The sequence below is a fragment of the Crocodylus porosus genome, unplaced genomic scaffold (assembly GCF_001723895.1).
Source record: "Crocodylus porosus isolate Cpor-Errol unplaced genomic scaffold, CroPor_comp1, whole genome shotgun sequence".
Classification (NCBI taxonomy): domain Eukaryota; kingdom Metazoa; phylum Chordata; order Crocodylia; family Crocodylidae; genus Crocodylus; species Crocodylus porosus.
In genome coordinates, this window is record NW_017728942.1 from 96,453 (window position 1) to 109,153 (window position 12,701).

A 12,701-nucleotide genomic window follows, 5' to 3' on the forward strand; every position below is an offset into this window, starting at 1 on the left:
AAACAAACTTTACACTGGACTGATAAAAGGCTAATTAAGGCTAGTGCTGAACTTGGGCCTTTGTTAGCTACCTAACTGTACCAAGTCACTGGAAAAAACTAGCACATGTAGAAGCCAAGATGTCCCCAGTTCTTATAAAAGCAGCGTGGCAGGGGGTAAGAATAAGAGCATGTCAGAGGATAAGCAAAAAGGGACAAGAAAGGCAGGTTCTGAAGGGAGTAACGTAACTGAAGAGCAAATTCAGCAACTGAACAAAATTCATTCCAAATATAAACTACCTGGTGTGTAATTCACATCTGGAACCAACTATAATGATGGCATAGGCTAAACAGCTTCAGAAAGACATGGAAATGAAACAGTGGGACAGAACATTCAGTCCAGTGTTAGGCACAAAAGAGGTACTTCCTAGAAATGCCCTCAACTAATGACACATCTAGTGGCTGCTTTAAATCATAATTTGTGAGTTAATGCAGTCACCCATGGGCATAGAGGGTTTGACTCTGCACCTACTGAAGTCAACTGGAGCATGGGCATTTTCTTCAATGGAAAGAAGAGGGGCTCAGTTTTGCTTCAAATGCATCTGTGTTTGTCCATAAACTCTGGGTGCAAATGTCAGAATTCAAATGTCAAATTCAAGGATAGGCACAAACAAACACCTGTGCTCAGTCTGCTAGTTAAACACAGCTGATTATTTGCATCTCTGCTTCACTATTGCCTTCAAGAGACTACAGTGCAAAATTCTTACTTCTTGAAACGTGGATCCTGAAAGCCTCAGTGTCATCAGCCTGCACACCCATCTTCCACCAGAGATCCACACATAGAACACAGAAGATATTTAGCTATACTTAATTTGCTTTTTCTTAAATAAACCCAGTGGACTTACCTACAGCATAAACTATTGCATTCCACCAAATCTGACTGCCAAGATTGTTTTTGATAGGGGCAAAAAACAGTGCCAGAAATCAGTAAATGTTATATGCTAATTATTTTTTGTTCTCCTATGACTCGGAAACAAAACACAGATTTTTATCCCCATAGGCTGCATTTTAAATCTTGGTTTAAGTCTTAAAAGTTCAGAAACAAACCCTGAATTATGAAGTTTCTATTACAGAAGTGGTAACAAATCTTAAAGCACAGCAGTGCTTTCTTGCTTCTGTTTGGATTTAAATGAAATAGAAGAAAAAAAGGGAGTCCAAATTCATCCTATCAGTTAACACCTTGGGTATGTAAGAATATTCAAAAAATTAAATGCGTCTGCCATCAAAACTTTAGATGCTTCCAAATATACGGGTATCAGTTCCATTGCAACTTCATGCCAGATTTTTAGCAGAAAATTGTTCCTGATTAACTACAAGTTCTAGGCCCTGGCACAAGAATCCAGGAAATAAATAACTTGACTGTATCTGATGAACTGTTGATTGCAGCATTAACCATATTAACACAGAAGGTTATGGGTTACATGAAACCAGGGCTCAAGAACAGTTGGCAAATGTGCTTGGGAATATGCTCACTAAATCTAGATTTCACAGGAATCTAGCCAGAGCCTGCAACTCTGCCGGATTGTGTAATGCCCTTATAAAAGTTTGCGGAGAAGTATGTATTGTGTTAATATAAATAGCTGCATTGAACAAGAGTATTATCTCCAAAATGCTCATCTTATCTGGTCAGGAAGAAGAAACAGTATCGTGTGGCTTAGCAGACCATCTGGGTCAAACAATAAATTCCAAAGAGTCACTATGAATTGTTAGCAAAAATCCAAAGATCTCAAACACGGTTCTTAAAATTCTTTAATAGCAAATAAATACACAAAAGTTCATGATTTGTAGACAATTAACAAAAAGTGAAAAAAAAGATCTAAATCTACCAAGTTAATTATGTCTAGTGAGCAGTTCATCCAAATCTGAGAGTCAGGATTTTCCGATTTGTACCCTATACAACTGTACATGTATCATATGGATTAATGTTCATGTCTAAATTTGAAGCCCTAGTGGCGCAGGTAGTTGTTCATCTGGGTGCACAAATCTGACACACAAACACATTCCTATTTTGTGTGTGACATTGCTTGGCCCTGAATACATCTTGTGGAGGGACCACATTGTTAGCTTTCTGTACATCCTTTTCAATTAAACATATATAGTTTATTAATAGTACCCAACAAAAGGACATTCAAGAGCATATTGGGCAGCTATTTTTGAATGTCTGGATGGACTTCTCTTTAATACAAAGAGAAAGATTTATTGTGTATCAGCAGAACCTTGTATTTTTTTTTCCAGATGCCATGGTCCAGAAAAACAGAGATGGACTCAATCTGTGATCAGATCAGATGGGTTTTGGTTTATATCTGGTGATGTGGTGTTGGTAGTCCTTTGAAATCAAAAGGGATACACCAATAGAAGACACGCATAATGTAGCAGAGAATCAGGCTTAGGAAACCATTTACTTTACAGATTTGGCTGTGGTAGTTTTGATCTGGATTTGGCTTACTTGCATTCTGTCTCTTCCAGTAAGTCTCCCATGTCTGGCAACCTCTTCCATCTCACTCTCTGGATGGTAGCTCAGTTCTGGTATGGCCAACAGGAGGAACATGACAGTGGAAACACGTGTGCTACAGTCAGAGGTGTGCTTGCACAATGGGTACATATACTCAAGCTAACTCTAAGCTAGCTCACTGAGGTACCAATAGCAGAAAAGCTGCGAAAAGGCAACTTCAGAGCAGAGTAGGTGCCCTAGTACAGACCCACAGTCCTAGATGGCCTGGTACAGCTCATGATATTGGTATGTGAAGTAGCTTAGATATGTTTATATGCAACCGCTCCTCTGAAAGCAGTGGAAGTGTACCCAGTGATAACATGCATAGAGAGGACAATGGGGTCCTTTATATTCTCTCACTAAAATCACTACCACCTTACTCAAGAGCCTGTGCTCCCTCATTAAAAGCCTCAATTCAACAAAGGCCTTAAAACGCATGCTTAAGACCCACTGATTTTAGTAAGCTGTAAGCACATGTGTTACCTGAAATCAGGATTTAAGAAAGTGTTTAACCCTGAAGGGCAGACTACTGCCAATCTATGGGTCATTTCAGGTTCTCTCCCATAGATGTTCAGCTCCTTGTTCCCAGCATTTACCATCATTTGCACTATAAGCATTTATTTTTCCAAAGAGATTATTTTACCTCCCTTCCATATTTATTTAATACTAAGGGAATCTTAGTTATTTTCTCCTTTGCTCCCTATTGTTCAGACTAACTGTGGGATTCTTCTTGTTCTAAAAATACCTGATTCCACAGTTTCTGCAGGAGCACACATTACTGAGAGCAGCAACGGTGAAGTCAACCCAGAAAGGTCTTTGCTGTGCTCTGAATACAGCAGCAGCTGCTGCTTCTAGTCCAGATGATTTATACCTCATCTGGAGAACAACAGTTCACAGCCCAGAGTAGTTCCCGCTAATGATTTATTTGGCCATGCTCAGGTTTTGGCGATGTATTGTATAATATTTTTTTGCAAGGAAGTGTCACTACAAGGGAAGTTAATTGCTCCTAACACGGATGGTGATGGTTTTCAAAAAGCTATTTGCATTCATTTTCTAGAACATTAAATGCATGTGTCCCTCCAAGACTCTGGGCTCAAGCAGACTAAGATTGTTCCACTAGATTAGTTAGCTTTACTGTATCCAGCTGAAAAATTAAAACCGAGGAATTCCCCAGCTTGGAACAGAGCTAAAACCCAAATCCGGTCAGTTTGGATGTAGGATTATATGAATCAAATACAACAGTAATACTCTGAATACTCAGTGTGATACTGTAACAACTCCAATACTCCCTAGGATTATACACTGTGCTCACTACCAGTGTTTCCCAGCCTGTGGGGTGAAACCCCTGGGGTTCTGGGCCTGGGGGTTGCTGGTGGGGTACACACGAATCACAATGGTAACTGGCATTCACCTATTTCAGCCATTTACATGCCCCTGTACTTCAGCTACTGCCACTTCCCTCACTGCCCATTTGCTCACTCATCCCTACATCAGGCACCACCACTTCCCTTACCAGAAATTGCTGCCAATTTCCCTACCAGCAATTTTCTCCACCAACAGCATTCAATAGCAACCAGCGACAAAGGAAATGGCCATGGCTGAATTAATGGAGCGCAAGAGAATTAGTGGCTAAAGAAATGACAGCAGCAACTGCAGTACAGGGGACACCAGAGAGACCGACTTTCCTGCGGTGGAGTGTAAACCCACAAGTTTGGGAAATGCTTCTCTATAGTATGGCTGTTCAGAATTTTATGGTAACAAGAAAGTACTGTTCCAAAAGCTTTGGCCTCTACTACCTGGGTTAAAGAGAAACCTTACAAGCAGTTCACGGAGCAAGCCGACACAGAGCAAATCAGTTCCATATCCATATCCATGCGCACACCAGTTTATTAAAATATTTTAAATATACTGCTATAGAGACCCTAACTTCCTCAGTGCTGTTGATTACAGAAATCTCTTAACTTTCTTGATGCTTACTGCTGAATGTACTCCTTATATTTACTATTAGTACAAGACCAGTGCTCTGTAACATCATCTTTGATCCACACAAGGAAACTCCTTTTCCTTTAATGGAACTTTTAGGCCAGTGTGTCTCCTTGTGTACCCTGTGTGTTTATATAGCACCAGCTAATGCAGCACAGTCTATTTATATTCACACACCCACACTTGCCCTCCCCCATGCAAAAAATATCCTCAGCAAGCTGTACAAAAGCTTGAAACCTTATTCTTTGAAGCATGAAGTACTGACAGAGACAAAAATCTTAAAAATATGAACTTCTGCATGACCTAATTCAGGGTGATGGTGATCTTTCATTGATGTAACACTTTTCAGTGTCAGGGCACTTTAGAACTGATTTGTTACTGAAAAAGAATTACCTCTTCTACACCTTACAAGGCTGGGCATTGAACACCTCCTGTGAAACATGGAGTACTCTCAACTTCCAAGGAAGTCAGTAGTGAGGATAATCAGTGTATCCATGCATTCATCTACCTTTTTACATTGTTCTTGTCACCACTGTATTTGATTACCTCTTGGGACAACACCCAGCCGCTCAGAACAATGCCCAGCACAAAACACCAGAACAGAGAGGAAACGTAGAGTATCATTTGCTAATAAAAAGTTCCTGGGCATTTTAGGGAAGCAGATAATGAGGACCTGAGTTGAAATTTGGCCAAGACATCATAGCATAATATCCTGACTGGTACCAACAAGTGCCATGTGACCTTGAATAACCACAAAGGATAACAAGAACTGCTGCCTGGAAGCCAAAGCCAGGCAAATTCAGTTGAGAAATCAGGCCTGATTTTCTTTAACAGATGAACATTGGCACAAACTACTACAGGAATTGGCAATTTCTCCTGACCTCAACGTTGTCAGATTCCCAACATTCAGGAAGTTAGACCTTAGCCCAAATAAATTCTCTTACTCAAGCACAAGTTACTGGGCTCAGCACAGAAGAAATGATTTAGCGGCCACAACTGGCCTGAAATGTTCTATCAGTGGTAACTTCCTAACATACTGCTGGAAAAATACTTGTAAGCTTCAAAAATTCTTGTAAATGACAGTTAGCACAGATTATGTAGTGTAAGAGAATATTAGTTCATCTGAAAAAACTGCACACTGCAAAGCAAGATGTAGTAACAGGGCACCTCTCCTAGTGCATTCCTGAGCTACATTCAACCGCTGAAAGAACAAATTATTGTTACATAAGAATTATTAACTCCATGCACTTTGCTGTTACAGGCTCTGGGCTGGTGATTCAGTGGGTGGTGCTATTCCCTGTGAATCATCATTACTGAACCAGTATGCAGCAGCATGTTAGGAAGAGACTACTGATAGCATCGTAAAATTTAAAGCCAGTAGGCACCGTTAAATTATCTAGCCTGGCCTTCCGTATATCACCCATTTCTTCGGTGCTGAGCCTCATAACTTGTGCCTGAGCAAGAGAGAATTTATTTGGGCTAACACCTACATTCCTGAGTGTCAGGAATCTGATAACATTGAGGTCAACAGAAATTGCCACTTCCTTTACTAGTTTGTGCCAATGTTCAGCTGTTAAAAAAGAGTCAGGCTTGATTTCTCAATTGAATTTGCTTGGCTTCAGCTTCCAGGAAGCAGTTATTGTTATCCTTTGCGGTTATTCAAGATCACATGGCACTTGTTGGTACCACTCAGGATATTAAGTCAAAGGCACCTCATCTAAGTGTAAAGCAGAAGTAACTCCATTGATGTCAGTGGAACTGCGCCACTATGGAAAGTATCACAAGCATCTACAAGAATCAGGCTTTGAGTTGTTAATGAGGCAGACTGTCCTTGACTTCAACAGCAGTTAGTCACAGAAAGGATTGAGTAAAAGCTGAGGCAGTCTCAGGATATTCTCAACTGGTAAAATGCTTCCTTCCCTGAGCTCCAGGGAAAAAGCACTAATCTTAAGAGGATACAGTCCTTGTAAGCATAAGAAAGCAGCAATGTTACCATGATTAGTTGTTGGCAAAGCTCAGTGGACTCGAAATTTAACCCGGAAAGGCATAAACATGAGGATCAATAAAGATTTGAACCCACAAGGCAAAAAAAGTAATTCGGCTAGAAAGAATAATTATTTAGGCAACAGAGATGAAAACAAATGAGGATAGTGGAGCTCAGCCTTCCCTCCAAAGAGAATCCAATGGCATCCACCTTGTTCGGCCTAGGAAGCAAATAGCTCTCTACTGCACTGCTGCTATACATCTTCTTTCCACTACACAAAATTCTCTCCTCTGCGCTAGTTCTCATCTTTGCAATGATTATCTATACAGACTCTAGTCCATTTTTCTTCATCCTATTTATTTACTTCATTAGATCACTGCTCACTAGAATTAAACCTTTATCACTCTGGCTGTCAGTGACTCCTTAAATCTGCATTTCTTTCCCGATCTGCCCCAGAGAGCAAGAACCACTTCCCAGGGCTTTAGTTAGGGTGAGAAAGGCCACATGGTTTTAGGAAGTGCTATCTCTGGTAGGCATAAAACAGGGCCTGTTACTTATGTACTAGAAGTGGTTTGTGTAGTATATGTTAATGGCAGTGGTGTTTTTTCTACAGAACAAATGCTGCCCTAATGATGAATTACAGAGATAGCCTAAAGAGCAGGACATTCTTCTGGTGAAAGCTTCAGAGACATGCCAATGTTTAAAAAATCGCTCTATGGAAAAAGGAGCCGTGCAGGAGAATGTGCTAGAGTAGTTGAGGCATGGGCTGGAACATGGGGTTTCTTACGCCCTAGAGCTGCCACTGAGGCAAGGAATGGGGCATGGGCCCAGGAGCCACTTGGCTTCTATTCCCTGGCAGTCCATGTACTCACCGTATGATGCTGGTCAAATCGTTCTGCCTCTGCTTCCCCTCCCACATTTTATCTGGTCTATTTGTATTCTACACATTTCAGAGCAGATGTTCTCCCACTAGTGACAAGCATAGGCAGGCCCCATCTTAGTTGGGGCCTTTCGATATGCCTATAATACAGCTAATAACAGATCACGAGTCACCAGGTGTCATTAGACCTCATTACTTCTGCTGCAAAAGGACTTTGACATCAAATACATTAAAATAAACAAAACAAAAGGAGATCGTCTTAGCTACATGCGGGGAAAGTAGGTTGACAGACTTTCCCTATGGCTTTGGGCTATGTGCTAGAGTGTTCTAGTGTCAATAAATATAAGTATCTTAGTTACTGGAAAAGAAAATAAGCATGCATGATTTAAATACACTCAGTTGGAGAGGATTTAGCTAGTGTAATGATACCCATTATAGGAGCATACAGTGAACAGCTCTGCAGATGAAGATGAAAGCAGATAGTCTTGGCTTTGACTGCTCTCTGGATTTCACTTCGTTGCCTGCAGTCTGACTCTAGGGCATTGAACGCAATAGCTAGACTCCGATCTACATCAAATACTGAATCCAGCTAGTTGTCTCACATGGTCAAAAATCCAGGAAAGAGTCTGCAAGGTTAAGGAAGATGGCATTGTAAGTGCTCTCCATATAAGTCAACGTGCAGAGATCTCACTACTGGGGGAATATTCAGGCAATAAAATGCCAGCAGATGTCCCAAGTCCCAGAGAGAAATCAGATGCCTCAAAATAAGGCATAATCCAACCCCCTGCTCAAAGCAAGACCATACCCAACTAGATCACCCAGCCAAAGATTTGTCTAACTGGGTTTTGAAAACCTTTAAGGATAGAGCTTCTACCACCTCTCTGAGTAACCTGTTTCAGTGCTTTACTATCCTCCTAGTGAAAAAATTCTTCCTAATATCTAATCTAAGCTTCCCTTGCTGCAAGTTGAGACCGTTGCTCCTTGTTCTGTCATGTGTCACCACTGAGAACAGTCCAACTCTGTATTCTTTGCAACCATCCTTCAGGTAGTTGAAGGCTACTATTAAGTCCCCTCTCAGTCCACTCTTTAGACTAAATAAACCCAGTTCCCTCAGTCTTTCCTCATAAGTCATGTTCCTCAGCCCCATCATCATTTTTGTTACCCTCTGCTGGACTCTCTCCAATTTTTCCACATCCTTTCTGTAGTGGGGAGTGGGCAAAACTGAACACAGTACCTTGGATGTAGCCTCACCAGTACTGAATATAGGGGAATAATCACTTCCCTTCACCTACTGGCAACACACCTACCAGGTGTTCCTATTAAGGAGCACACTGAGAATGCTGCAATGTACAGTGCTGTGCAAAAAGTAAAATATATTCAGACTAAGGCCTCAGCCTGTACAACTTAGTGTGAAGGCAAACATGAGGACAGTACAATTCTGCTAGCTGCTTTTCACCGTATTGTTGGCTCTCCCTCCTGATTCCCCCATTTGTCCATTTAATTCACTCACTGTATCCCATCCATGTAGACTCTGAGTGCCAAACTTATCTGGCCCCATGGGGCTGGGGCCAGCGTGCAGGGTCGGTCCAGTGACACACAGACCTGATCATACAGCTCCACAAGCTGGGTCTGGTCCGTGGGTCATTTGTTTGACACCACACATGTAGACTGTAAGCTCTATAGGGCAGGGACTATTTGTTGTTCCATGTCTGCCTAGTGGTTAGCAATTGTGGCCTCCTAGGAAATAAAACAAAACAAGTAAATGGATTGTTATGATTATGAAACACCATTAGTATACAGCAGAAACAAGCCCATGAAACTCTTTCCAGAGTGAATAGGATCCTTCACCCAAAGACGGGGAAAAGCTGGTGATGACAGACTATAAAGTATTTCAAAAGTCACCACCCAATAGATCATACCCTTCACTGTCTCCCATTTAATTAAAGAGCCTTAACCCTGACTAGGGAACAAGACCCCCTTCCAGGGCTCCTTGTGCTTGTCCGTTCTGCTGAAACCTACAGGAGGGGTGTAAAATGACAGCATCTCTCTATGCAGCCTCATCCCCGTTTCCTCTGAATTCCTGTTGTGCTGGCATTACCATTGCCTATTATTTTATGACTGATAACAACTGGGTGTACTCTGGTGGTGGATCATGCCACATGCTGCCCACAGCTGTGGAGGTGCAATTTATTTACATCCCCAACTGTCTCCACCTAGATAAACTCAGGATGTGTCACTTTAAAATAAGCAACATACAAAATGAAAAGCAAATAAGCCATCAGACTCCAGGGTATGCAACAATTTCTACACAGCTAATACTAAAGAGGCCTGAAGAGATGTTCTCTGCTGATATAGCTCATGCCTGGAACCCACCAATATATTTTTAAAGACTAAAACACATTAAGCAGATATAAAAACAATCCTATAGAGTGATGGGTTTAAAACAATTTTCAGCATTTCATCAGTCAGCCTAAGAGAATCCTCCCCATCTGCCCAAAAGCAATAAAGCAAGTAAATTACATGGCTGTCTCTTTCCCTACCTTCTTAGCAACATGCTTAACTTTCCTCTGTGTAATAAATACATGTCCCACAAAGGTCATTCATCACTACTTCCAGGACAAGGAGTCCTTGCTTTCTCATTCTCACACTAAAGCACAGAAAAAAAAAATAAAGGAGTGGGAGGAGATGATCTTCTAGAAAAGAAGTTGTTTTCAGGGCTCTGTAGCTCCCAGGCATCCCCAGTCTCTGGTAATAGCCTGATAGCATTTGAAGGAGCAGCTGTGAGACTGATCCTGACAGGAGCCGAGCACTTCTGATGGACAAGCCTACAGAAGGACTGGTGCTGGAGCATTGCTGGTTTAACCTCCTCATGCATATACTGGATGTCAGTTGTAAAGGATCCTTTGCTGATACACATGCAAGGGATGTGGGCACATTAAGTCTATTTGGTTTGTAATGTTGCCTGCTAGTTTTAGAGCCTGGGTTGATTGCTGCCTGTGAAGTGGGCTTGCTACCCATTGTGCAGGTACTCAGCAGCTGTCTCAAGATCAGACACTGGCTTGGGAGATGCTGAACAACATCTTCACTCAAGGAAAAATCACTTGTCATTTGTATCTTTTTTCCCCTCACTGCGAACCCAGAATACCCTAGTGAGGGACAGCACTCAAGTGTATTTAATATCTAGAATCAAATGCAAGTTAGATACGTGGTGGTAAGTGTAAGATGCATATATAATCTCTGATGGCCACACTCTTTAATGCATTTATCTATTTAATGCCCTGTGAGAGAGTGTGGTGTTATCATCTCCACTACACAGAGGAGGAACTGAGGCAAAAAGTAGCTAAGTGACTTGCTTAAGGTCACAAACAACATTGGTGCCAGAGCGGTAATTTCAACCCAAATTGTCTCAAATCAATGACTCTCCTAACTACTGGACAAGGCTTCCTTGTCTGCTAGGCACCCTGTTCTCTGTGGTTGATTGATTCCAACCTTCAAGAGAAAGGTTATATAGGGTCAGTTACTCATGCCTGTCCACTCTTAACATCCCCCATAAGTATGTATTTAGGCTCCCCAGTATCATCCAAGAGTGAAGGCTAAGTACAATGTTACCTACAGACGCATTGTTTTCAGATGAGCTTTTAACAATTATGACATTCCTGGGTTCTATTAAAAGAAACATTCAACACAGACGTTTAACAACAGATGCTCATTAGATGTGCATCAGAAAACCACAAATGAAAAGTCTGCAGAAAGTGTTTTGCCACACTGATCATTTTGTGCCGTGACATTGCTCTCAGTGCATGAAGAGACCGTCTGCACAATGTGCCAACCTGGTGTTTGGTTCAGCAACACCCCCAGTCACTGACAGTAAATTTGGTCTTCACTTTCCTTCAGTGATTTCACCAGGTCACAATATCAAGCAAGGTTGTATTTTCTTCACATGAGTCAGACAGGGAATATGAAGATTGCTCCACAGCCACAGAGGAACAGTTTTGTGGTTCATACTCTCATGGTTTCAGTCTGGGCTGCCTGAGTTTTACTGCTACAATCACTCTGAGTAATCTGCTAGCAGACTAAAAATCTGAAGTCTGAACTTTGATTTCATTGAAACTGTGACAATGTGCAAGAGCTGAAGATCTGCCCCAAAAGTAATCTCTAGCTATGGCTCCCCAGGTCCTAAACAGAGTCACCCAAAGGCTTGTTCCTTCTACACTTCCAAGAGCCTTTCCCCTTGATCCCATGCTGTGCTGCCTGCCTACACCTCCATCTAGGGTTCCTGCTGCTACTTCTTCACCCTTGTAGGCTATACCATTATCCGGTCATCCTGCTTGTGTCCCTTCTCAGCTGCTTTTACATCTCACCTGTTCCGAGGCTGGAAGGTTGGCTCTGTGCCTTGTTCACATGTGCCTCCACTGCCTGATCTCTGGCCCAAGCCAATCTCCTGGCTTGCTCGCTCTGAAGTCTTCACTGCCCTTCTTAAATTATGACCCACTACACTTCATTGTGGTCTCCTGCCTCCCATCAGTGCTCTCCCATTCTGCCCCAGCTCAGCCCAGCAGCTGGAATCAGAAGAAGATCAGTTTCTGTTAAAAACTCTCATGTTATCAATGGTGCCTTTTATACACATTAACGCCCTCCATATTAAAAGGCTCATCTCTTTCACAAGGCCAACAGAGCAAAACAAATGTGAAGTCTCCTGACCCTGCCAGTGGGAGATGTGATAACTCTAAACAAAGAAACATTCTCAAAAAAGAAACTACAGCTAAAGCTACAGACTAGCTAGGCTAGGGCTTTGAGGCTGGCCTCTGTGCCAGGCACAGCACAGTTCTATAATGGCAAAGGCAGCTTTAAGATATATTGGTAAGGCACAAAGGATAATACACCAAGCTGCTCTGTGCTGTATCAGCTGCCCAGGACCCCAAGGACCATGCCAGCATCTACCTAGGCATACCCACTGCTCCAAGAACTCAGACAAGGGACAAAAAAGCACTTGGGGCAAGAAGCTTTGCACTTGTAAATTATACTAGTGCAAGGCAGCATGTCTCAGAGAAACTCCCACATGCAAACAACCAGGAAGAACACTTTCACTTTGTAGAAGCTGAAGGAGGAAGCATGGAAAATTCACCTACAGTAAACAGCTAACTTTACCCACGACACAGCAGCCAGCCTGCCTCCACCAGAACATTTAATATTTTGCAATATTAAATGTAAGTTATTCAAGCTCTGTGTAAGTGTCACAACTCAAAGTATTTCAAATCTGAATGCAAACACTGTTTTCAAAAAAAAAAGTGACCTGGTTTTTGATGAGCTCTATTAAATAATGGT